The sequence below is a fragment of the Ambystoma mexicanum genome, chromosome 8 (genome assembly GCF_040938575.1).
Source record: "Ambystoma mexicanum isolate Mex_15411 chromosome 8, UKY_AmexF1_1, whole genome shotgun sequence".
In the NCBI taxonomy this organism is placed as follows: Eukaryota; Metazoa; Chordata; class Amphibia; order Caudata; family Ambystomatidae; genus Ambystoma; species Ambystoma mexicanum.
This window is the reverse complement of record NC_090929.1, coordinates 1,009,354,604-1,009,378,211: the sequence shown is the minus strand read 5'-3', so window position 1 is coordinate 1,009,378,211 and position 23,608 is coordinate 1,009,354,604. Positions and strand designations below refer to the sequence as shown.

General features: G+C 48.8%; 1 protein-coding gene across 4 annotated transcripts in view; it reads right to left on the bottom strand.

Annotated features, from left to right (window-relative positions):
• The window catches only part of PRXL2A (peroxiredoxin like 2A), a 541,215-nt gene that overhangs the window by 231,642 nt on the left and 285,965 nt on the right, over positions 1-23,608 (bottom strand). Inside the window, exon 1 of one of the 4 annotated variants that reach the window (XM_069610933.1) lies at positions 10,459-10,539. The exons of the other annotated variants lie outside the window; for them this stretch is intronic. The gene's annotated coding sequence lies outside the window, so the exon portion shown is untranslated. Of the gene's footprint in view, positions 1-10,458; positions 10,540-23,608 lie in introns of those variants that run through there. 4 annotated transcript variants of the gene reach the window in all.

Sequence of the window (23,608 nt, the reverse complement as noted above, 5' to 3'; positions counted from 1 at the left end):
AAAACTAATCAAAGGCTTCCATTTTCCCATCAACGCAATAAATTCACCATCACGAAATAAAAGCGTAACAGTGGGAGGGAGCAAACCTCCTCTTGGAGGGCTACCAGCGCCCCTTGCACAGCAATGTTGACAGTTTGTTTTATTTGGGACTGTTCGTCGTGGGCCAGTTGGGGGTTGCTCACTCAAGGGAGGGACACAAGTTCAGTGCGTCCGCCTTATACCCCGCACTCCCATTCCACAACAATCACGCTACAAGAAGCAGTCCGATCAGAAGCCAAGTCCACCAGTCACTCATACGGATCAACCGATCAGTCGAAATATCCGGACCTGTCAAACATGACCTCACCGGATCTCTCTGATGACAGTGCCAACACTTAAAGTCGCCACCTGGAACATCCGTGGGGGCAACCAGCCAGCGAAAGCAAGGAGAATCTTCCAGTACCTCCGCAGACACAAAATCAACATTGCCATACTGCAGGAAACCCACCTCTTGCCACAGTCGGAACTGCACTGGGCCAAATCCTGGGGCTGTCACAGGTATTTCTCATCGTACTCTTCCTATGCCAGGGGAGTCGCAATCTTGATAGAGAGGAGAACGAACTTTAGTGTAATTGACTCGCAGAAAGACTCTGAAGGGAGAGCTCTGCTGGTGAGGGGGGATAATCACAGGAAAGGAAGTATTAATTGTGAACTCCTATGCACCAAATACTGACAGCCCAAACAACTTTAACTGGGTGACGTCCCAACTAGGAAAGACCAACGCAGCAACCATTATATGGGGAGCGGACCTTAACACACCAATTGATCCCAGACTTCATCAATCCCACAACACAGCGGGGAATCCGTCCAAAGTTCGGGAGATCTGCCAGACTTTTGGCCTATCCGACACCTGGAGGCACCACAACCGAGACGCGAAGGACTACACATTTTACTCCGCCGTCCATAACACTAGCTCTCGGATTGATTACATCTTGGCGTCCACCCACAGCCCATTCGAATGGGGGACGGTTCAAATTTTGCCATGCACCTTGTCTGACCACTCAATGGTCACTCTCGAGGTCTCCCTAGCGAACACAGCAGTTCCCGGCTTTAACTGGAGATTCAAACCAGGCACACTTGCCGATGCAGTTTTCGCAGATGAACTGCGCTAAGAAATAACGGCCTTCATCGAGACAAACGAAGGCTCTGTTGACTCGCCGAGTACCATCTGGGAAGCTCTAAAGTGCTTCGTCCGTGGCATATGCCTAGCTAAAGAAAACGGCTTACTAAAACGGATCCGCAAAGAGTTATTGGACAGTGAACAACGTCTAAAGACACTAGAGCTCCAGGTCCTCACGACCACAAACCCGCAAACCCAAGCCAAACTTAAAAGGAAGAACTTCTGAAGTTCAAGGAAACGGCCGAACGAGAGATAAAATTCTTGGGTCGCGGTAGCCAGGTCCGACAATATGGGGAAGGACAGAAACCAAGCACTTTGTTAGCCCGGCTGCTGTCGATGGACATAACCCCGACTCGAGTTGAATGCGTTAAAGACGATCAAGGGCAGCGAGTGTACACGGAGGAGGACATTGCTCTCATGTTTCTGAACTTCTATCAGAAACTGTACAGCTCCACAGGTATCTCAGATCCCAAAGGTATACAAGAGTATCTCGGCGACACCCAGTTGTACTGGGTGGAGGCAGACCTGAGAGAACCTCTGAACGCACCGCTGACTGAAGAGGAAATTCTGGAAGCAGTAAAATCCCTCCCAAACTCGAAAGCACCAAGCCCAGATGGGCTCATTGGAGAGTTCTACAAAGCCCACGCGTCCATCCTCGCCCCACTCCTGCTTCGCGCTTATGAAGAAGCAATCGAACTTGGAAGCCTTCCCCCCACACTGCACGAAGCCAACGTTATGTTGCTGCACAAAGCCGGTAAACCCGCAGATGACTGCGCATCCTACAGGCCGATCTCCTTAATCAACCTGGACAATAAAATCCTAGCCAAAATACTCGCATCAAGGCTCCTCCCTCTCATGCCGGCTCTGGTGATTGGAGACCAAGCCGGATTCATCCCAGGTCGCAGCACCACATACGGCATCAGGAGACTGTTCGGGGTCATCGAGGCCGCAGATCCAACGCTACAAGCAATTGCGGTAATGCTCGACGCCGAGAAGGCTTTTGACTCTGTAGAATGGCCATTCATGATAGCGGCGTTTAGGCAAATGGGCTTCGGCAGTTTCTTTATCAAGTTAGTATCTCTGCTATATAACGACCCACGGTCATTTGTCATTATAGGAAACACTAGATCCACGAGCATATCATTAGAGAGGGGAACACAACAAGGTTGCCCGCTTTCGGCACTGATATTCGCCCTTATCATGGAACCCCTGGCATCGAGATTACGAGAAAACCACCTGCACCGAGGTATTAAACTGGGCCCCCACAGGTTGATTGTCTCTCTCTATGCTGATGACGTCGTATTGTTCGTCAGTGACCCCCAAGAGAATCTTAACCCTGTAATGCGCAAAGTGATAAGATTTGGCCAAATGTCAGGTCTCAAAATTAATCATTCCAAATCGGTAGTATTCGCCTTGACTCCCAATACAACTGAATTTATTGATGATCATGGTTTTAAATGGGAGCACTCAAAGATGCGCTATTTGGGTATTTACATTTCACGTAACCATCATGAGATCTATAAAGATAATTATGTTGCCACGTTAAACTCCCTGCAGGAACGCATACACAGGTGGAAATCGCTACCACTAACGCTTTGGGGTAGAACGTCCTTGATTAAAATGGTTGTTCTTCCTAAGCTTCTGTATCTATTCATAAACATCCCACTACTCCTACCAAAATCCTTTCTCCAGAAAGTCAAGTCGGCAGTCATAGAGCTAATATGGGTGGGTAAACCGGCCTGTGTTGTGTACAACACACTAGTACTACCGACGTCGAAAGGAGGTCTAGCCCTCCCAGACATAGAAAAATACTATTGGGTGGCCCAGGCTCACTTCCTGAGCTTCTGGTATATGACTCACTTTGTTCGCCCACATGTGCAGGTGGAACGAGCCCTGGCCTCGCCCGACTTGCTAAGTGCCATCATCATAAGTCAGATCCCAGTTCCATACAGCACGCTTAACACAGTCTTGTCTACATACGCAATCTGGAAAAAGATGGCGGCCAAATACGGTGTAGACGTTAAGATTCTCCCCGCTATTGCCTATCAGATTTATTCCTGGCATCCCCCTCACGGATGAAAAAGTATTCCTGATATGGGCTGACAAGGTTGATGTCCACTCCTTCGGAGACCTGTAACCCCACAAATGGCCAAAGATAGGGGCGGTGACACTTCCCTGGATGTATTCCTTTACTTTAGACTACGCCTTACCTTACACAAAATATTCCCCTCATTTCCCAAACAACCCCCTACCTGGGAGTTATTGCATAACACGATTCAGGCGCAGGGGGAAGGGAGGTTAGTCTTGTTGCTATATAAATCCCTGGTGGTCGATATTGGGAAACCCAACCCTAAAACACAGCTAAAATGGGAAACTGCCATTCAGGAGACAATACCCACGGAGAACTGGTCCTATATCCTATGTCAAATTCAAAAGGTTGCACTAAACACTCGCTATAAACTAATACACTTCAATTTTGTACACCGAACATATTATACCCCAGTTAAAAAACACAAGCTTCACCCGGAAACGTCGCCCTAATGCGATAGATGCGCGGCAGCCCAGGCGGACTTCCTCCACCTAGCATGGGACTGCCCTGGAATAAGGCGTTTCTGGAACTCTGTTTTGCAAACAATTGCCGACATCATAGGCGAACAGGTGACCCCACTACCACTGGGGCCCCTACTGGGTCTCACTAAATACCTTCAACCCACAGCACGTAAATTAGCATCCCTTCTTCTGGAGCTGGCCCGAAGGAGGATCGCCATGTCATGGAGCCGAGGCCCACTACCCAAAATCGAAGACTGGAAAAAAGATATAACATACTGCCAGGACGTGGAAAACGAATTTAAAAGAACCCTACCATTGCATGCACGCCCCCCACGACATCTGGGGACCATATATTGCATACCTGCTAAATTGTAATGAATCTTCTGATTCCGATTCAACTAGTACCTGAAAGGAGATTATGGAACTAAGATCCTCAACATTCCACTGAATTTTTAAATTATCAGACTATGATGAAAGACTGTTTCGGACTTTTTTCATTTTGTGGGGGTAATATGGGAGGCGGCCTTGAAGGGGAACTTGGGTTTGGGTAATGTGTTATTTTTCTTCCTTCTACCTTCCCTTCAGTTCCTCTCATGCCCCCCTCTTTTCCCCTCTTCCCTTTTGCCCTTTCCAATGATTTCGACAGAGCACCATGTTGGTGCGTTTGTATTAAAAAAAAATAACGTTTTTTAAAACAATGTAGCATATATATATATATATATATATATATATATATATATATATATATATATATATATATATATATATTATTGAGATGCCAGCTGAAATGTTTATCTTTAAACAACAGGGACATTGAAAAGCATTGTTCAGGTTAGTGCCTTTATAGTTCCTTTTGGTGAATTTATAAAATGAACCAAAGGCTTAGGTGGACCTGTATTTATAGGTGAAAGGTAGGTAAGTACTTGTTCTGTTCCACAACTGCAGACCTAGTAACCAATTGGCGGAGGATCCTCTCTTCCTCACACCCCTAATAGTTCCAGAGCCAGCACATTGGGGGGTGGGGGGAGACTGGGAATGATTAATGTTGTGGTGGTGTGGAGTGAACACCCCACCAGGACCCTTTGTGCTGCTTGTTTGGAAATCAAACGAATAACCCAGTACTCTGACCCCCAGAGTACTCAAGGCACCAGGTGCAGAGAGTGGTTTGACTTGGGACTACCATAAAAGCATAACTTTTTTTGGGGAGTGGGAGGATGCTGCAAACTGCCACACCTGAGTCAATGGCGACAGTGGCTCAGGAAGGAGCAGAGGAATTAATGCTGACCCCTCTACTTTGAGGTGTAACATGGAGAGGCAACTCAAGAACAGACCAGAAGATGGTACTGCTAGTAAGAGGGACCCAGAGGATGTGGACCAGCATAGGAAGGACATCAGCCGAAGGAAACAACCAGAGCAAAGTCAAAGAAGGCAGATCCCAGCAAGTATGGCCAAACCTGGTCCCGGAAAATTTTAAAATCTGCAGCAATTCAGTGAAGTATCAGATGGGTCAGTAGGCAGATGGGGAGCAGGTGCAAGTAGATCTAGTTCACCTGGCCTAAGCCCCACTCACCTGGTGCCTTCCTAGTTGCCGCTCTTTTTCCCTTCTTAAGGAGCCCTCCGGCCTCTTTTCCTTTACAGATGGGGAGCCGGTGCAAGTGGATCTAGGTCACCTGGCCTAAGTACCATCCACCTTCTTAGCTCTGCCTCTTCCTGCCTGCTCTTAACTCTTAGATCAAGGGCGTCTCAAGCGAAGGGCTGGCGAAGAAAGGGGCGATTCCTATTGGGACCTGTTCGGACCAGGAGAACCCAGGGCCCAATCCCCCCCCCTTTTCAGACAGCAGATAAGCATGCACCAACATATTTACCCCCTCTGTCCCCACAGGCCATCCCCACCCCCTCTCGCACACAGGTGTTGCCTGTTTGCTTGATTCTTCCACCCTGCTCCACCCTCCTGCCTACTTCTGAATGTATCAGGACAGATTCCTGAAGGTTTTACCGCCTTGTGGCCAATGCTGGATTTGACTTTTATGGACTTCATTGATTCACGGTGGGTCACCATTTCTCAACTCTCATGCTGGACTTCTTTTCATCTTGTACTCATGGTGGCCCTGAATCATGCTATTCCCATCTTCATCTTGGCTTGCAACATTATGTATTACTACTGACTTCTGCAATTTTATTCGCTCTCCCCTCTTGCTTCTCCACTCTTTTTAATTGCTTACTCTGTTCTCTGCTCCTCTCCCTTTCTCCCTTTTCCTATCTCCTTCTATGCACTTACTCTATCAGAATTGTCCCTGGACTTAGTATGATGGCAATCTCGTCTGTGTCCTTCCCTTTACTTGTCCATCTCCCCTACCCCCTGTTCAGCACTATCTGAAATGTCGTCAAACAGAGTACAATAGTTAATTTCACATTCTTACTGTTCATGGCCTGTAAGAATGTCATTGTATTTTCCCGTTTCCTTCCTTGCCTTGAAACACTTTGAAACACATTGTGTATAGACGATAAATAAACTATCATATCAATGCTGTTAATCTCGTATAGATTAACACATTAACTCATGGGCTGTCCTAAATCGTCCCTCCATTTGGTCACCAGACAGACAAAGGCTTTGGTAGCCAGCCCTAAAAACTGCCCATCACTTGTGTCCATGACACTGGATGTCAGAGGCTCTTCTGATGTAAACCAGCCTAAGCCAGTCAAAACCGCAAGAGCAGAGCTCTGCTAAAAGATTAGCCAATGTTTCCACAAATGCAGCTGTAGGCCTGCCTTGCAATTCTCACAAAGGCATGACCAGAAACGGGCAGGTAGCTAATTTTTACCCTGAACAGCTGTGACACTGGTACATTGCACTACTGATGCAGTGAAACCAAAAGTATACTAACCCCAGGGTTCAACATTTACACTAGCCATTTGCTTGTGATTGAGAAATTGGGTGTTGTGTACATTTATAGAATTTTAGCTGGCTAGTAGATTACATCTTGAAATGTGTAGGCCCGTTTACTGCCACCCTCGTCCTATTCCACAAAATCCTAGTAGCGTGGTAGAATTCATACAGGTTAAAAATGGAGAACTTCCTTCGCAGGAATAAGGGATACCATGTGGCATCAACATTGTGGTGTCAGTAACACTTTGTCCTTTAGGCAACACACATTTCAAATCTAGAAATGCCAACAGGAAAATGCAAAAGGTTTAGAGGGAAACTGGGACAACCCCAGTCCAAAAAAAATGATTCCCTGTTTTGGAGTTGCATGTATTTTTAGATGCACATGCTTTACATGGGTAACTCTGCTGGGTGCTGGGGCGCAAGTGGAGAGCAGGCTCAAATGCAACCTACACGGGGTGGTCAAAGTGAGTCCAGTTTGTGCTCTTTTGGTCGGGGATTTTGATTGGGTAAAAAATCCACATGAGAAGCCTTTAAAAAGGATCCTGTGGTTCTGGAGACAGACTTGTAGGCATTCAATGTATGTCTCGGTTTTTCTCAGCTTCGGACCAGTGATGTCCTCTAGATGAAATACGATACTGTAGCACATTTTGTTTTGTCGTCCGATTATGTGGGAGAGGAGCGGTCAGTCATGGTTCAGTGTGTTCAGGCAGTCAGACACATCCCTGGCCCAGAAAATTGTGGCGCTGGTGGACTTGGCATTGCAGGCAAGATGCTGAACCAATCATGGGTCTTAGACACGATCTACTGCAGAGGAGTCTTGGTGAGCCTGTTCAGTTGCTAGAAATGCTATTCCTGTGAGACTTGTAACCCTTCCCTCCTGTGCCCTCTGTCCTGCGAAGGGAGTGCCAGTGTGGTATATTAATCCTCACACAGGGCACGCCATTGGAATGCTGCAGAAACCTCTTTAACCAATCACTCTCAACAGGGGAAGTACCACTATCATTCAAATCTGCATAGATTTTGCCGCAGGTCGGCTAATAACCTTGATTCCCAAAGTTATCTGGGTTCACTCTGCTGCCATATGTCAACCTAAGTGGGCAACGAGAGCGCAGGGAAGGGAAGTTGGGAAGGGTTGCTGTACATGCATATTATTCCCAGAGACACTTGGAAATTCCTTCTAAAAGGGCCTGTCTCTAAAAAGCCATTTAGTTTCCTAGGAGCGCCAAACGACTGCTTGAGCAGGAACTTCGGGCTGTATTCTCTGCAGGAAACTTGCATACAGAAAGCCATCCTCAAATCAAAGTGACTTCAGGGTCACCCAGTTATTCCTTCTCTAGAACTGGGTATTCTTGGGTGTTTGGGAAAGAGGGGCCGGGTCCTTGACCCTCCAGGGCAAACCTATTGGCGCTTACCTTGCTGTGAGATTCCTCATCTACCCCCTCATCACCCTCAAATGGGCTTACTGTGGCATTAAGTGCTAAACAAGCAACCAAGATAACTAAACATCATGCTGTGGCACCCATGTATTATTACACACAGCCCAGCAAAGGCGCGCAATCACACATACACACACACCTACCCATCATAGGTATGCCTCTATGTGATGTTCACCTTTCGCACAGCACTAGCGGGCAGCATCATGTGCAGGACATCACCCTCCGCACCCACCCACACCACACCGATATACCTAAACTTAGGTAAGTCCAACCCTCACGCCGACACTAAGGTAGACTCTGTGGGACGACTGTCCCCAGCAGACCCGAGGAGATGCGATGCACCCATTACCCGTGCCCTTGCATGCATTGCACCAGTCACTGCATGCACTGCTCACCTAGCGCCTACCTGAGGGCAGACTGGCCGCAATTCACATACCCAGTCTGGACTGGAGCACTCCTCTGACCCCGGCTTACAATCACGAGTCGCCACTTTAGGGAAGTCTGTAGCATCCAAGGAACCATCGTCCAAGCACAGACAGCAGGCTGGTGGACACCAGAGAGATTCTGGGCATACTGGCTACAGCGCTGGAAAGTTATAGCAATGACAGCACTGTGCTGTACAATGGCATAGTGCAGACAAAAAGATGTAACCGCCACAGCACCGGCGATCTGACTGTGAATTACACAAGGTCCGACTGCAAAGGAAACTAGTCAGTGTCAAGTAACATGCAACAGTGCAATCCGGAAAATGGAAAGCCAAGCATATGGGGAAAGCGATTTAGGAAAACGACAAGGCCGTATGTTGTTAGGGCTCGATAACTTACTGTAAGTGGAAAAAGGCACACGTGAACACAGAATGGAGTTTTAATAATTGCCTAGAAAAGTATATAGAGCCTAAAAATGACTTTCCTTTTAGCAAGGGATGCCACAAGAGTCCAAACGAGGCACGTCTTTGAAAGAGAAGCTGTGCTGCCCCTATTCTAATCATTATAAGATATACGCTTGAGCAATGCGTCCAGTTGTGGATGCCACTTTTCCAAGTAGACAATCAAAGGCGATGCCAAGAGTGTGAGCTTGCATGTGCAGGCATGGGAAAGGCACTTGCCAGGAACAGCCGTAGGGGTATTAATTGGTCATTAATGGGAGCCGGTGCAAAAAGGTGTGAGTACCTGGGCATCTAATATCAGTGCCTGGCAAATGCTTACTACTTGTACTACTTGTACACAAAACTACTGGCATTGCTAATGCTGGTCTAGAACAGGACTTCATTGAAGGACACACAGAGTGCTTATAAATACAGTGGCTGAAGGAAGAACAGGTGAAGACATGTTTACTACTCAATTAGCTGGATTACAATTACAATTAAGTCATTAACACCCAGAAACTGCTTTGAAAAAACACTGGCAGGCACTTTGAGTGCAAAATTTGACAGTAAGAGTGGATTAAATCAAGCTCTAAGAGTTGTTCCCTTGAGGGGGTGTTTTGGTGTGTAGCAGCAGGAACTGGGTGGGAATCGCTATATGGATTAGCATGGCCATGGGCAGTCTATGGGTGGGCAAATAACCAATCAACGCCTACAAGCTGTGTGTCCCTCCTCGTGTGCCATTTCTCCCTACCAGAACTGCAATGCAATAGTTTGGGCTTATAGGCGACATCCAATAAACTCAGATTTGAGAACTTCAGAGGGTTGCCAACTAGTACACATCAGGACTCGCATCCGTGCAGCTCGAGAGTAAGGAGGTAAAGGAACAGTTAAATGCCTCATATGCGTAACGAGGTAGAGCATGGAAACAAAAACTCATGCTAGCCCCGGAATGGGTTGAGGGCACGATGCGTGTGTTGCCAGGAGACACATATAGATGGAAAATGCTTCTCAGATCACCCTGTTGAAAGAATGACGGGGGCACAAAGTGCAACTAGTTCAGTCCAGAGGCGCAGGAACGAAGGCAGAGCTGAGACCTCACCGAGTTTACGATGTTGGTAAGAGAGGGCCCGTGGGCTGTCACTGAGCAGATTCTACAGGGCAGTGAAAGTTCTGTGGACTAATGTATCTACTGACCAGTCATGCTTCTAACTCTGCGCACCCTTCTCCATAAAAATGAGCACCGTTCCTTTAGGAAACGATGCAACTAACACCTGCGCGAGGCTTTTTTCTTCCGCAGTTAGTGGCAGAAAAGTGTACGCGAAAACGTATTATTGCTGTTGCCATCAGTTATCGTCAGCGTCTGTGCATCGATCGATTGAGGAAAGCTATAGCCTAGAGGCACCCGTTCATACCTCCCATAGAGAATACATTGGGCAGGAACGGGAAAACATGGTCACTTTCTGACAGGTCGGCGCTGTAGCAAACTGCATGGTTTGTAAGAAAGTCCTTAAAAAATGGAGTGATGTAAACAGATTAACAACAAGTGAAGCTCTGTACTCACCGGCATCTACAGTCTGCTGGGCGGCTGCCGGCGGCTTTCGAAGGCAGCGCAACCTGCGTGCGCGGGCGAAACGGGGACAGAATAATGATGCCGCCCGGGGAGTTGCCTGATATATACCCTGACTCAGGAGTGAGTGCGCAGGAGTGGCCAAGGATCATTAAGACCCACCCATCACAGCTCAGATCTGGTTTCCCTCCCTTCACTCTCTGCTGTAGAGGAAGAGGACATTAGGGTCTCGAAGACCAGCAACCAAAAGTATGTGCTAGATTAATAATAATCTGATCGATCATCCATGTAGGATCACTATTGGTGCATTGCTCAATTTCATTGAAACCGTTTTTTTTTTTATGGTTGACACGTTTTTTTAGGTCTGGCAGAAGTCAACCAGGTCTTATGTTATTGGGGTTTATACCATGCACCGCTGCCATGTGCACGCCTCTAGGAACTATTGCACCTCTAAAAGGGAGGGGAGTGCTTTAGCTTATTGGGGGGGAGAGGGAAAATGCAAGACAGCTTGGTTGTTGTGTTGATGCATGCACAATGGAAGTACCCTGAGGTCTGTGTGCAGATCTGCGTCTAGGTGTCCTGTGTTTAGAGCATTGGGGTATCTGTGTACAAGTTGCAGGTGACAAGCATCCTGGATGTGTCATGACCCACAGAATGCGCCCCTTTTGGACTTCATGGTCCTTATCACAACAGGGCTTGTACTCCTTGATACTTCCAACATGGCGTCTAACGTGGAACGCCTTCCTCTGTCTTTACGTCAGACGTAGCGTATTTTACAAATAGGCCACGCCCCCGCACGTCTCAATGCTATTGCAGGCAGTGACTAGACGTGTGCTCCGTAGTTCGCTACTCTGTTATCCTTGTTCCTGGACCACCTCATTCCATTCCCATACCCCTCTTCCTTGTTTTCTGGACTCCTGCGCCGTGTGCGCACCTTCTTCGTTCCTGGATCCCGGAGTATCTGAATCCCGGAACTCTGAACGCACGCTGGAGTCAGAAGAGGCTTGCGCGGGTTTATACAAGACCAGGTCCGTGCGTAAGAAGACACCGCTCAAGAAATCCTGCAAGGATCGCTCCCAGGTGACAAAGGGGGAATTCTGTGACAGTTTGAGACGCCAAACGACCAAACTCAAAGTCGACATGGAAGCGGCTGTTCAGGATCTCATGCGTGGCATGCAAGAACTACCGAGGTACAAAATTTAAAAGCGGAGAACGCCGTTCTCAAACAATGAGTTCTATCCCGTGATTCTGCCACAAAGGACAGTGTATTGCTGGGCGGCATTGTTGACAAATACGATGGGTCGGCAAAAACACTTCGTGGATTCCTTGATTCTTGTTTGGTTCATTTTACTTTTAAGCCCTACTACTTTTCAACTCCCAGGGCTAAGGTGGGCTTCATAATTTCACACCTTTCCGGAAATGCTCTAACCTGGGCTACGCCCTTAGTCAATTCCGGTGATGCCCTCCTGGATGACTACGATGGTTTCATTCAAGCCCTAAAACCATGTTTGACCGCCCAGAGCAGGTCTATAATGCCCAGGAGCGCCTGCTAGACTTTCAACAGGGATCCCAGGATATGCTTACGCATGTAACCCGATTCAAGCAATTGGCCAAGGAAGCTGACTGGTCTCCTGAAGCAAGTTGTACTCTGTTCAGAAGGGGACTGAATGAGGCGATCAAGATGAGTTGGCCAGAGTGGCTCGCCCAAGCTCATTCCAGGCTCTTATGGACCTTGCCATGCAAATAGATTTTCGTATCCAGGAAAGAAAGGCAGAGAAGAAGAAATCCAAAGTAACCCCCCCCCCCGAAGGTATCCTTCGAGACTACCTCCAAAACTGACAATAATCCAGGGTCAGCTACTGAACCAGAACCTATGCAGATAGGAGCCTTCTGTGGACCCATATCCCCACAAGAGAGGATGAGAAGGATTCATACGGGGTTATGCATGTAACTGTGCCTCGGATAAACACCTGGTTAGAGAATGTCCTCTAGCCCCTCCTCGGCGATCGGGAAACGCCAGCTCCCGATCCTAGATGGAGAAAGGCTTCGGGAGAGAGATGTTTGCTCCACGTCTATTCCATCCTTGAACTCTCCTGGACAAAATAGCCTAGTGATATTACAGGCCCTCATATCGCCATCCAAAAATAAGACCTACTGCATTTTGGCCTTGGTTGACTGCAGAGCTATGGGAGTATTCATTGATCAAGATTGGGTTTTTAGTCACCACATTCTTACGAGACTCGAAGTACCATGCAACCGGTGGAAGCGATCGATGGAGGACCCCTCACTTCAGGACCCATAAGCTTGCAGACTAAAGAGATTGAGCTTTCAATAAACCATCACCAAGAGTTGATCAGATTTGACATCATGAAGTATGCTCATTACCCCATGGTCCTGGGTATGCCCTGGTTACAGAAACATAATCCTTATATCAACTGGGAAGCAGGATCCTTATTTCTCGGAGCATAGTTTTGTATGTCTCTCTGTCTATTCCTGGACTCCTCCTTGACACCTTCCAAAGAACCATCAATAGATCAGCAAGTACCACTCATGGTTTCCAATATCGTACAGGTTCCAAAGGCCTATCAGAGTTATGCTGATGTGTTTTCAACTGCCATAGTCCAGGCTTTACCCCCTCACAGACCTGAAGACTGCGCCATAGACACAAAACCTTCAGCAGTGATTCCCTTCGGGAGGATGTTCATCCTATCAGAACCTGAAAAAAGAGCCCTACGAGAATACTTGGATACCAACCTTGAAAATGGCACCATAAGACCATTGAAATCCCCAGCTGGAGCCTCGTTGTTCTTTGTTCCCAAAAAGGACACCAAGGAACTTAGACCTTGCCTCGATTATCGTGGATTAAATCAATGCACCCTCAAGGACCGCTACCCCTTACCCTTGATCTCGGATATCCTGGAAGCAGTGAGAGGAGCTGTAATCTTCACGAAACTGGATCTCAGGGGTGCCTATCATCTGATTCGTATAAGGGAAGGAGACAAATGGAAAACCGCTTTTAGAACACCCTTTGGACACTTCGAATATCTGGTAATGCCCTTTGGACTTGCTAATGCCCCTGCCGTCTTTCAATGTTTTATGGATGAGGTGTTCTCTGATAAGCTGTTCCTCTTCGTCATCGTCTACCTAGATCAGGGGTGCACAACTGATTTTGACAGAGGGCCAAAAGTACCTTACATGAGAGCTATAGTGGGCCGAAAAGTAAATGTGGGCGGGGCGGTAGGCGGGGCGTGGCAGGAGGCTTTTTAAACCCCCAAGTTGTACTAAACACATGGAAAAAGAATGTTTTTGAGGGGTAACGATTTTTATTTGCATTTCAAACTTACATTTTGTACTACACATTTTCCATTGTTATAATTTATTTCTATTTAGTTATTGTATCTCGCCTGTTTAATTAACTTATATATATTTTTTTGACCCTAGATTGGACATGCCGTTATTTTGGACTGCTACAGTTTGCTATTTGGGTTGCCCAAGAGGAGTATGGCCTTCGTTGAGTCAGGTTTCCTCAAAAAGCCAAAGATGAACATCTCCTAACTGTGCCTGTTTTAGCTTTATTATTGGGTTCACTCTTGGAGTGCAACACTATGCCCCATGTCCCCCTCACCCCCAACCAAACACTATGCCCCATGTCCCCCTCACCCCAACCAAACACTATGCCCCATGGCACTCACCCCCAACCAAGCACAATGCCCCATGTCCCTCAAACACTATGCCCCATGTCCCCCTCACCCCAACCAAACACTATGCCCCATGGCACTCACCCCCAACCAAACACTATGCACCGTGTCCCCCTCCCCCCAACCAAACACTATTCCCCATGTCCCCCTCACCCACAACCAAACACTATGCCCCATGGCCCCCTTACACCCAACCAAACACAATGCCCCATGTCCCTCACCCCCAACCAAACACAATGCCCCATGTCCCTCAAACACTATGCCCCATGTCCCCCTCACCCCAACCAAACACTATGCCCCATGCCCCCCTGATCCCCAACCAAACACTATGCCCCATGTCCCTCACCCCCAACCAAATACTATGCCCATGTCCCCCTCACTCCCAACCAAACACTATTTATTTATTTGCATTTATAAAGCGCACAGAACTGCCCTGGGGCATCGTGGCGCTGTTACAGCAGACTTAGTCATGAACACAAGCATAGGAATGTGTTTACAGATGTAACCGAGTTACATAGTACATTTCACATTGGTAATAAACATTGAGCTTAAAGGTTATGCTATGCTGTGGATACAATGCAAGCATGAGAGTGAATGTGGCAGACTTTAGCGGAATAGGAGGGTTTTGAGGTTTTTACGGAAGGTATGGTATGATTTTTCGTTCCTTAGTGAGGTAGGTAGGGAGTTCCAGTTTTTTGGTGCGAGGTGTTGGAAGCTGGTTCCTCCCGCCCTGGATCTTTGAAACGTGGGGACATCAATCATGTTGGTGCGGTGAGCTCTGGTGGGTCTGATGGAGGCTTTCGGTGTGATTCTTTCTGCGAGATAGGGTGGGGCATCCAGGGATAGGCATCTGTGTGTGATGGTCATGGCTTTGAACAGTATGCGTTCCTTCACAGGTAGCCAGTGGGCATCTCTCCTTGCTTGCGAGATGTGTTCTCTTTTTGGAATGGACAGTGCTGCCCGGAGCGCATTGTTTTGCGTGATTTGGAGTTTTTTTAGGTTGTGGGCGGAGGTGCCTAGGAACAGTGCATTGCAGTAGTCTAGTTTTGTACCTATAGTGGCTCTGGCGATGGACAGGCAGTTTTTGGCGGAGAGAAACGGCTTGACAGCATTTATCATCTTGGTGGTAAGTGCTGAGGAAGAGGCAATGGCGTTGACTTGGCGAGACATAGATAGTGAGGCATCTAGGTGAACGCCTAAGGTTTTAACAGACTTGGAGACTGAGATGGTGGAGTTGTCAATGTTGAAGGATTTGTATTGGGGGGGGAGTTTGTTGAGAATTTCATTGGTCCCTACTATGAGGATTTCGGTTTTGTCCCCGTTTAGGCAGAGGCCGTTGGCCGCCATCCAGGTTTGGATGGCTGTGTAGATTTTGGTTAATGCAGTAGCATCTTCTTCGTAGGTCCCAGTTAGAGGGAGTAGTACCTGCGTATCGTCTGCGTAGTTGGTGTACGCTATGTTACGACAGTCGAGGTCCTTGAAGTGAGGAAGGGTGAATATATTGTAGAGAGTGGGGGCGGTGCAGGAGCCTTGTGGGACGCCGCAGTGGATGGTGGTAGGGGTTGCCGAGGCAGTGTCAGAGAAGACTTTCATGAGTCTGCCATTTAGGAATGAGGCAACCCATGCAATGGCTTCCGGGGAGAAGTGTGCTTCATTTTTTAGGTGCATGCCTAGGATATCGTGGTTGACAAGGTCAAAGGCGGCAGATAGATCCAGTAGGAGAAGGAGTGCCGGTTTGCCTTTATCCATAGTGTCTGCAAGCTGTATTTTCAGATCAAGTAGGGCTGACTCTGTTCCGTGACCTGGTCGGAAGCCTGACTGTCTTTTTCCTAGGATATGGTTGGTTTCGAGATAATCCTGGATTTGTGTGTAGGCCATTTTATCCAGAATCTTGAGCAGGAAAGGCACAGTGGTGATGGGCCTGTAGTTGGTAGCTACTTCAGGGTCGAGGGTGGTTTTTTTTAGAAGCGGGCGCACCCAGGCTTCTTTTAGACTGTCAGGGACAGTGTTGGCTTTGAAAGAGGCATTGATGAATGATTTAAGGAAAGGGGCGAGTGTTTCAGTGCAGTCTTTGATCAGGCTGGCGGGGCAGGGGTCTCCTTTACAATTGGATGGTTTGATCTTGTTCATTATCTCAATAACTTCGTGTTCTGTGACTTCCCTGAATTTGAACGGGGTAGTGGGGGCTTTGGTGGATGTGGTTCCCGAGCTAGGGGTGGGCATGTGGCTCGTGGTGGTGTGAGATTTGAGGTGCAGTGATAGGTTTTTGTGGTGCTCCTTAATTTTTGTTTGTAGGAGTTCAATTTTATTTAACAAGGCAGATTGTATGGAATTGCACCAGATTTGGTCTTTAACAATGTCTTGTGATTTGGTGGCCGGTGTGGTGAGTTCGTTGAAAATGGCGAAGAGTTCTTTGGATTCGGAGCTTGCATTAGCAATTCTATCATTATAAGAGACTGATTTAGCTGTGATTATGGCTTTTTTGTATTGGGCAGTGATTTTTTTGTAGGAGGATAGGGTGGCTGGGGAAGGCGATTTCTGCCAGGAGTTTAGAGCTTTTCTTTTCTGTGAGCGGAGTTCTTTGAGTTCAGTGGAGAACCAGGTGTTTGAGTGTTTGATAGCTTTGGCTTTTTTGGTCTGCAAGGGGGCAATGGCGTCAATGGCGGTGCTTATGGTGCTCTTGTAGATATCTGCTAATTCTGACGGGTCAGATGACTTGAGGTCTGTGGAGAGGATGTGAAGGTGGGGAGTAATTTTATCTTTAGTGAGATTTTTTACACATCTTGCCAGTGCTGGGGGAATGGGGTTAGGTTTGTTTGTGTTAGATACAGCGGGAATAAAGAAGTGAATGAGGTGGTGATCTGACCAAGGAGTCGGGGTGATGGAGCTAATGTCGACGTGACAGTTGTGGTCAGCTATCCAGTCCAGGATACGGCCTTTGTTGTGTGTGGGTGAGGTTATTTTTTGGTCGAAGCCTAGTTCTTTTAGGGCTAGTGCAAGAGATTTAGCAGGCTTGTCCTTTTTGTCGTTATACCCCAGGTTAAGGTCACCTAGAAAGATGCTTTTGGAGGTGGGTTTTAGGTTTTCTGTTAGGCGGTGTACAAGGTTCTCATGGAACTCTGTTAGTGGGCCGGGCGGGCGGTAGACTAGGTTGAAAGTGATGGTGGAGTTAGGGGAGAGGGCAATTTTTATAGCTAGAGAGTCTATGTTGTCACCTAGATTGGAGGTGATTTGTCTGGCCTCGAGGTGATCTTTCAGGATGAATGCTACCCCACCACCTACTGAGGAGAGGCGGTCTTGCCGGATAATGGCGTACCCCTGTGGGATAGTAAGGTTGAGGGCTGGCCCTGCAGCGCTGTGCAGCCATGTCTCGGTGATGGCTAGGATGTCGAGGTCCAAGCTAGTTAGGAGTTCGTGAATTTCAATGGCATGGGCAGGGATGGATCTGGCGTTTATGAGGGCACACTGTAGGTTGTGTGTGCGTTGGGCCGAGGTAGGGGTGGTGTTGAGTGGTGTTGCCGGGATGGGGTGCGGCATGGTGGGTTTAGGTAAGGGTGTTTTGACTGTAGGGGGTGGCGTGTTAGTCGTGTTAAGAGTGGTGGGAGGTGCTTGGTGGGTGAGTCTAGGGTATCTAGAACGGAGACCTAGGAGTTGGTTCCTGGTGTGGATGGGTCTAGTGTAGGAAGTTATGCTGGGTGGAGGATGACGTGCTGTGGGGATGCTTTCAGTGAAGAATGATGGTAGGAAGTAGGTGGGAGGAATGTTGGAGAGGAATGCCAGTGGGGCAGCTGGTGAGCTGGTGGATTGTTGAGGCATGGCGATGGTATCGTTCAACATGGCACAACTAGAATCAGAATGCAATGTGGGCAGCAAAATTAGGGCACAGTATGCGACCATAGGGCACAACACAGTAGTGTGGTCTAGATACGACCATAGGGCACAACACAATAGTGTGGTCTAGATACGACCATAAGGCACAACACAATAGCGTGGTCACTATGCGACCATAAGGCACAACACAATAGCGTGGTCACTATGCGACCATAAGGCACAACACAGTAGTGTGGTCACTATGCGACCATAAGGCACAACACAGTAGTGTGGTCACTATGCGACCATAAGGCACAACACAATAGCGTGGTCACTATGCGACCATAAGGCACAACACAGTAGTGTGGTCACTATGCGACCATAAGGCACAACACAATAGCGTGGTCACTATGCGACCATAAGGCACAACACAATAGCGTGGTCACTATGCGACCATAAGGCACAACACAGTAGTGTGGTCACTATGCGACCATAAGGCACAACACAGTAGTGTGGTCACTATGCGACCATAAGGCACAACACAATAGCGTGGTCACTATGCGACCGTAGGGCACAACACAGTAGTGTGGTCTAGATACGACCATAGGGCACAACACAGTATCACAGTGGTCTCTGGGCGACCGTGGTAACGGTACTATTGTCATATGGCAGCATATTACAGAGTAAGGCAAGAGCATGGTTGGTTGGCTATGGATTGTGCGTTAAATATTTTGTTGCAGTTCAGAAGCACAACGGTGCATGTGGGACCTTGGGCGTAGCAATGTTAGAAGGTGCTAGGTCAGGGCTCTAGCTCGAGGGTCGGGAGTGGATAGTGGAGGAGGGGGCAGTATGCTTACCCTGTAGGTGGATTGCAAGGGGTCCTGGCTCTAGGCTCGATGGTGCACTCCACCTGGAGCAGCACGGGCAGAGTTTGTGGCCCCTGGCTCCTGATGCTCCTAACAGGCTCTCAACAGGCCTTAGAGTGGCCTTGTAGCTGGCCGCCGGCGTGATCCGCCTGCCGGCGGATACAGCTGATTTCAACGAGGCTCAGCCTCGGTTTCATCCCGCGCTGCGCCCGGCATACGTGGGTCAGGCGGCGTGTGGGGACAGGGTCAGGCAGGCCCTGTCCGTGTTGATCCTCGTGGTCTCGCTCGTGGTTCCTCTGCTGGGGTGCTGGGGGGGCTCCTGCCCTCGCCCCACGGTGAAGAAAAGTGAATGGGGGTGAACAGGCTCTCAACAGGCCTTAGAGTGGCCTTGTAGCTGGCCGCCGGCGTGATCTGCCTGCCGGCGGATACAGCTGATTTCAACGAGGCTCAGCCTCGGTTTCATCCCGCGCTGCGCCCGGCATACGTGGGTCAGGCGGCGCCCCAGGTCCCTCACCCCCAACCAAACACTATGCCCCATGGCCCCCTCGCCCCCAACCAAACACTATGCCCCATGGCCCCCTCACCCCCAACCAAACACTATGCCCCATGGCCCCCTCACCCCCAACCAAACACTATGCCCCATGGCCTCCTTACCCCCAACCAAACTCCCCACCCCATGGCCCCCTCACCCCCAACCAAACCCCCACCCCCCAAATCAGCACAAACAAACCAGCACCAATACAGACCCGAGCCCCCACCCCCCCAACTCCAAACCCCCCACCCCCCAACTCAGCACACACACTCTCAAGCATGCACCCATACAGACCCGAACCCCCCAACTCAGCACACACAAACATGCACCCATAAAGATACAAAACCCCCACCCCCCAACTCCAAACCCCCCACCCCAGCACACACTCTCAAGCATGCACCCATACAGACCCGAACCCCCCAACTCAGCACACACACAAACATGCACCCATAAAGACCCGAACCCCCCACCCCCCCAACTCCAAACCCCCCACCCCCCAACTCAGCACACACACAAACATGCACTCATAAAGACCCGAACCCCCCACCCCCCCAACTCCAAACCCCCCACCCCAGCACACACTCTCAAGCATGCACCCATACAGACCCGAACCCACCACCCCCCCACCCCAGCACACACTCTCAAGCATGCACCCATACAGACCCAAACCCCCACCCCTCAACTCAGCACACACACAAACATGCACCCATAAAGACCCGAACCCCCAACCCCCAACTCCAAACCCCCCGCCCCCCACCCCAGCAAACACTCTCAAGCATGCACCCATAAAGACCCAAACCCCCCACTCACCCAACTCCAAACCCCCCACCCCAGCACACACACTCAAGCATGCACCCATACAGACCCAAACTCCCACCCCCCAACTCAGCACACACACAAACATACACCCATACAGACCCAGACCCCTACCCCCCAACTCAGCACACACACAAACATGCACCCATAAAGAGCCAAACCCCCACCCCCCAACTCCAAGAGCCCCTACCCCCCCAACTTAGCAGACACACTCTCAAGCATGCACCCATACAGACCCGAACCCCCCACCCCCCAACTCAGCACACACACACGAACATGCACCCATAAAGACCCGAACCCCCCACCCTCCCAACTCCAAACCCCCACCCCAGCACACACTCTCAAGTATGCACCCATACAGACCCGAACCCCCCACCCCCCAACTCAGCGCACACACAAACATGCACCCATACAGACCCAAACCCCCACCCCCCAACTAAGCACACACACAAACATGCACCCATACAGACCCAAACCCCCACCCCCCAACTCAGCACACACACACAAACATGCACCCATAAAGATCCGAACCCCCCCACCCCACCAAATCAGCACACAAAAAACATTCAAATCAAAACATTCATACACATCCGACAACCCCCCCACCCCCGCATCTCAACATACACACAAAATACATTCAAATGCAAACATTCATACACATCCGACACGCCCCCCACCCCCGCATTTCAACATACACACAAAATACATTCAAATACAAACATTCATACACATCCAACACCCCCCCGCCCCCGCATCTCAACATACACACAAAATACATTCAAATACAAACATTCATACACATCCGACACCCCCTCCACCCCCGCATCTCAACATACACACAAAATACATTCAAATACAAACATTCATACACATCCCACACACCCCCGCATCTCAACATACACACAAAATACATTCAAATACAAACATTCATACACATCCGACACACTCCCGCACCCCCGCATCTCAACATACACACAAAATACATTAAAATACAAACATTCATACACATCCGACACACTCCCCCACCCCCGCATCTAAACATACACACACAAACAAAGCAAAACAAACCCGACACACAAACACAAACAGAGCACTTACCGGAGACGAGCTGGAAGGCAGGTAAGCGGCAGGTAAGCTGGAACGCTGGAATCGTAATACAGCTGGCGTGGCCAGCAAGGCTGAAATGCCTTCCGGCATCAAGCCTTACTGGCCACGCCAGCCGTAGTGCTGGCCCTCCATTGGTGCAGCACACACGCATTACGTGGCTCGTAGGAGCGACGTGGTGCGTGTGTGCTGAGCCAATGGAGGGCCAGTGTTTTGTCCGGCCCGGAAGACAACAAAGACTTTCCTAATGGAGGGCGGCCGCGGGCCGCCCTCCATTAGGAAAGTCTTTGTCCCTCGCGGGCCGGACAAAAGAGCATGGCGGGCTGCAACTGGCCCGCGGGCCGTATGTTGTGCACCCATGACCTAGATGATATCCTGATCTACTCCAAGGACCCTCTAAAGCATGAAGAGCATGTAAAAGCAGTATTACGACGACTACGTGAACATAGACTCCTAGCCAAACCCGAGAAATGCCCGTTTCACGTCACCTCTGTTCATTACCTAGGACTTGTCCTTAGTCCAGAAGGAATTGATATGGATCATTCGAAGGTAAAGGCCATACTATCTTGGCCAGCTCCCACTTCCGTGAAACAAGTTCAATCCTTCCTGGGGCTTGCCAATTTCTACCGGAAGTTCATACCCACCTTTTCTGAGATTGTTCAGCGATCATTGCACTCTTGAAGAAAGACACTCCCTTTCTCTGGTCTACACCTCAAGACAAGGCATTCCAACGTTTAAAGACAGAGTTTACTCAAGCCCCCATCCTAGCCCAACCCGACATTAATCAGCCATTCCTAGTGGAGACGGATGCCTCTGACTACGCCATAGGAGCAGTTTTGAAGCAAGAATTTGAGGACAAGATGGAACACCCCATTGCTTACCTTTCACAAACCCTGACTCCCAGTGAGACACATTATTCCGTCCTGGAAAAGGAACTGTTAGCCATCCGCCAAGCCTTCACCGAATGGGGACACCTACTCCTGGGAGCGAGACATCCAGTCCAGGTCCGCACGGACCATCAGAATCTTCAAGTTCTACAATCCTTGGAGTGTAGGAACAGTTGTCAGGCCCGTTGGGCCTTCTTCTTTGCCCAGTACCAGTTCCACATCAGTCATGTCCCTGGATCACAAAACATAATTGCTGACGGCTTATCTCGACGTCCTGACTACAAAACTATTGGAGATCGGACCTATCCCAAGATGTTTCCCCATACGATTTTTGTAGCTCAAGCAGTCAGTCTCCTGGAAGAAATTTGGATGCAAACCCAATCCTCTGAGCTCTGGAAGGATATTTCAAGCAAGAATCAATGGAATCTGAGAACCAGGGATGGATATTTGTTCAAGGATAATGCTCTAGTCATCCCCACACAGAAATTACAACAAAGGATAATAAACCTCTGCCACGATACCCTTCACACTGGACATCGTGGCATCACCAACACCCTCCGTCTTATACAAAGACAATTTTGGTGGCCTAGAATGAAGACTGACGTACAACTGTACATCCGAGCCTCTTCTATTTGTAGTCAGAACAAACACGATAACAAGAGACCGGCATTGCAGTCAAGGATTCCATCCATCAGTGTTACCCTCTGTTCTTCCACATCCCACACCAGTTCCTACCGTCGACTCTTGGATGGAAACACTCATCAATGTACACAAGGAAGCCAAAGAACACTTAGAGGAGGCCAGAATACATACTAAGCGATAAGCAGATTCTAAAAGAAGACCAGGGCCTTCTTATGCAGTTGGTGATCAAGTCTGGTTGTCCTCGAAGCTACTACCCCGACATTTACGACCAAACAAATTGCCCCCCGGTACTATGGTCAATTTTCCATCAAGGAAATCATAAATCCAGTCTCATACCGGCTCAAGCTACCCGACTCTTGGAAGAAAATTCACCGAGTTTTTCACACTTCTTTATTAAAAACCTACATCCGATCTTCCCGGAAATCTTGCAGACCCCCTCCTGTGGTGGTGGACTACCAAGTGGAATATGAAGTGTCCCGAATATGCGATTCCAAGTATAAACGGGGTCAGCTTCAATACCTGGTTGAATGGAAAGGATATCCTCCAAGTGAAAGAACCTGGGAACCAACTTCTAATCTGAACACCATCTCATACACCCGGGCAAACCCGGTGGAACGGGTCTCCGGAGGAGGCATGCTGTCATGACCCACAGAATGCGCCCCTTTTGGACTTCATGGTCCTTATCACAATGGGGCTTGTACTCCTTGATACTTCCAACATGGCCGTCTAACATGGAACGTCTTCCTCTGTCTTTACGTCAGACGTAGCGTATTTTACAAATAGGCCGCG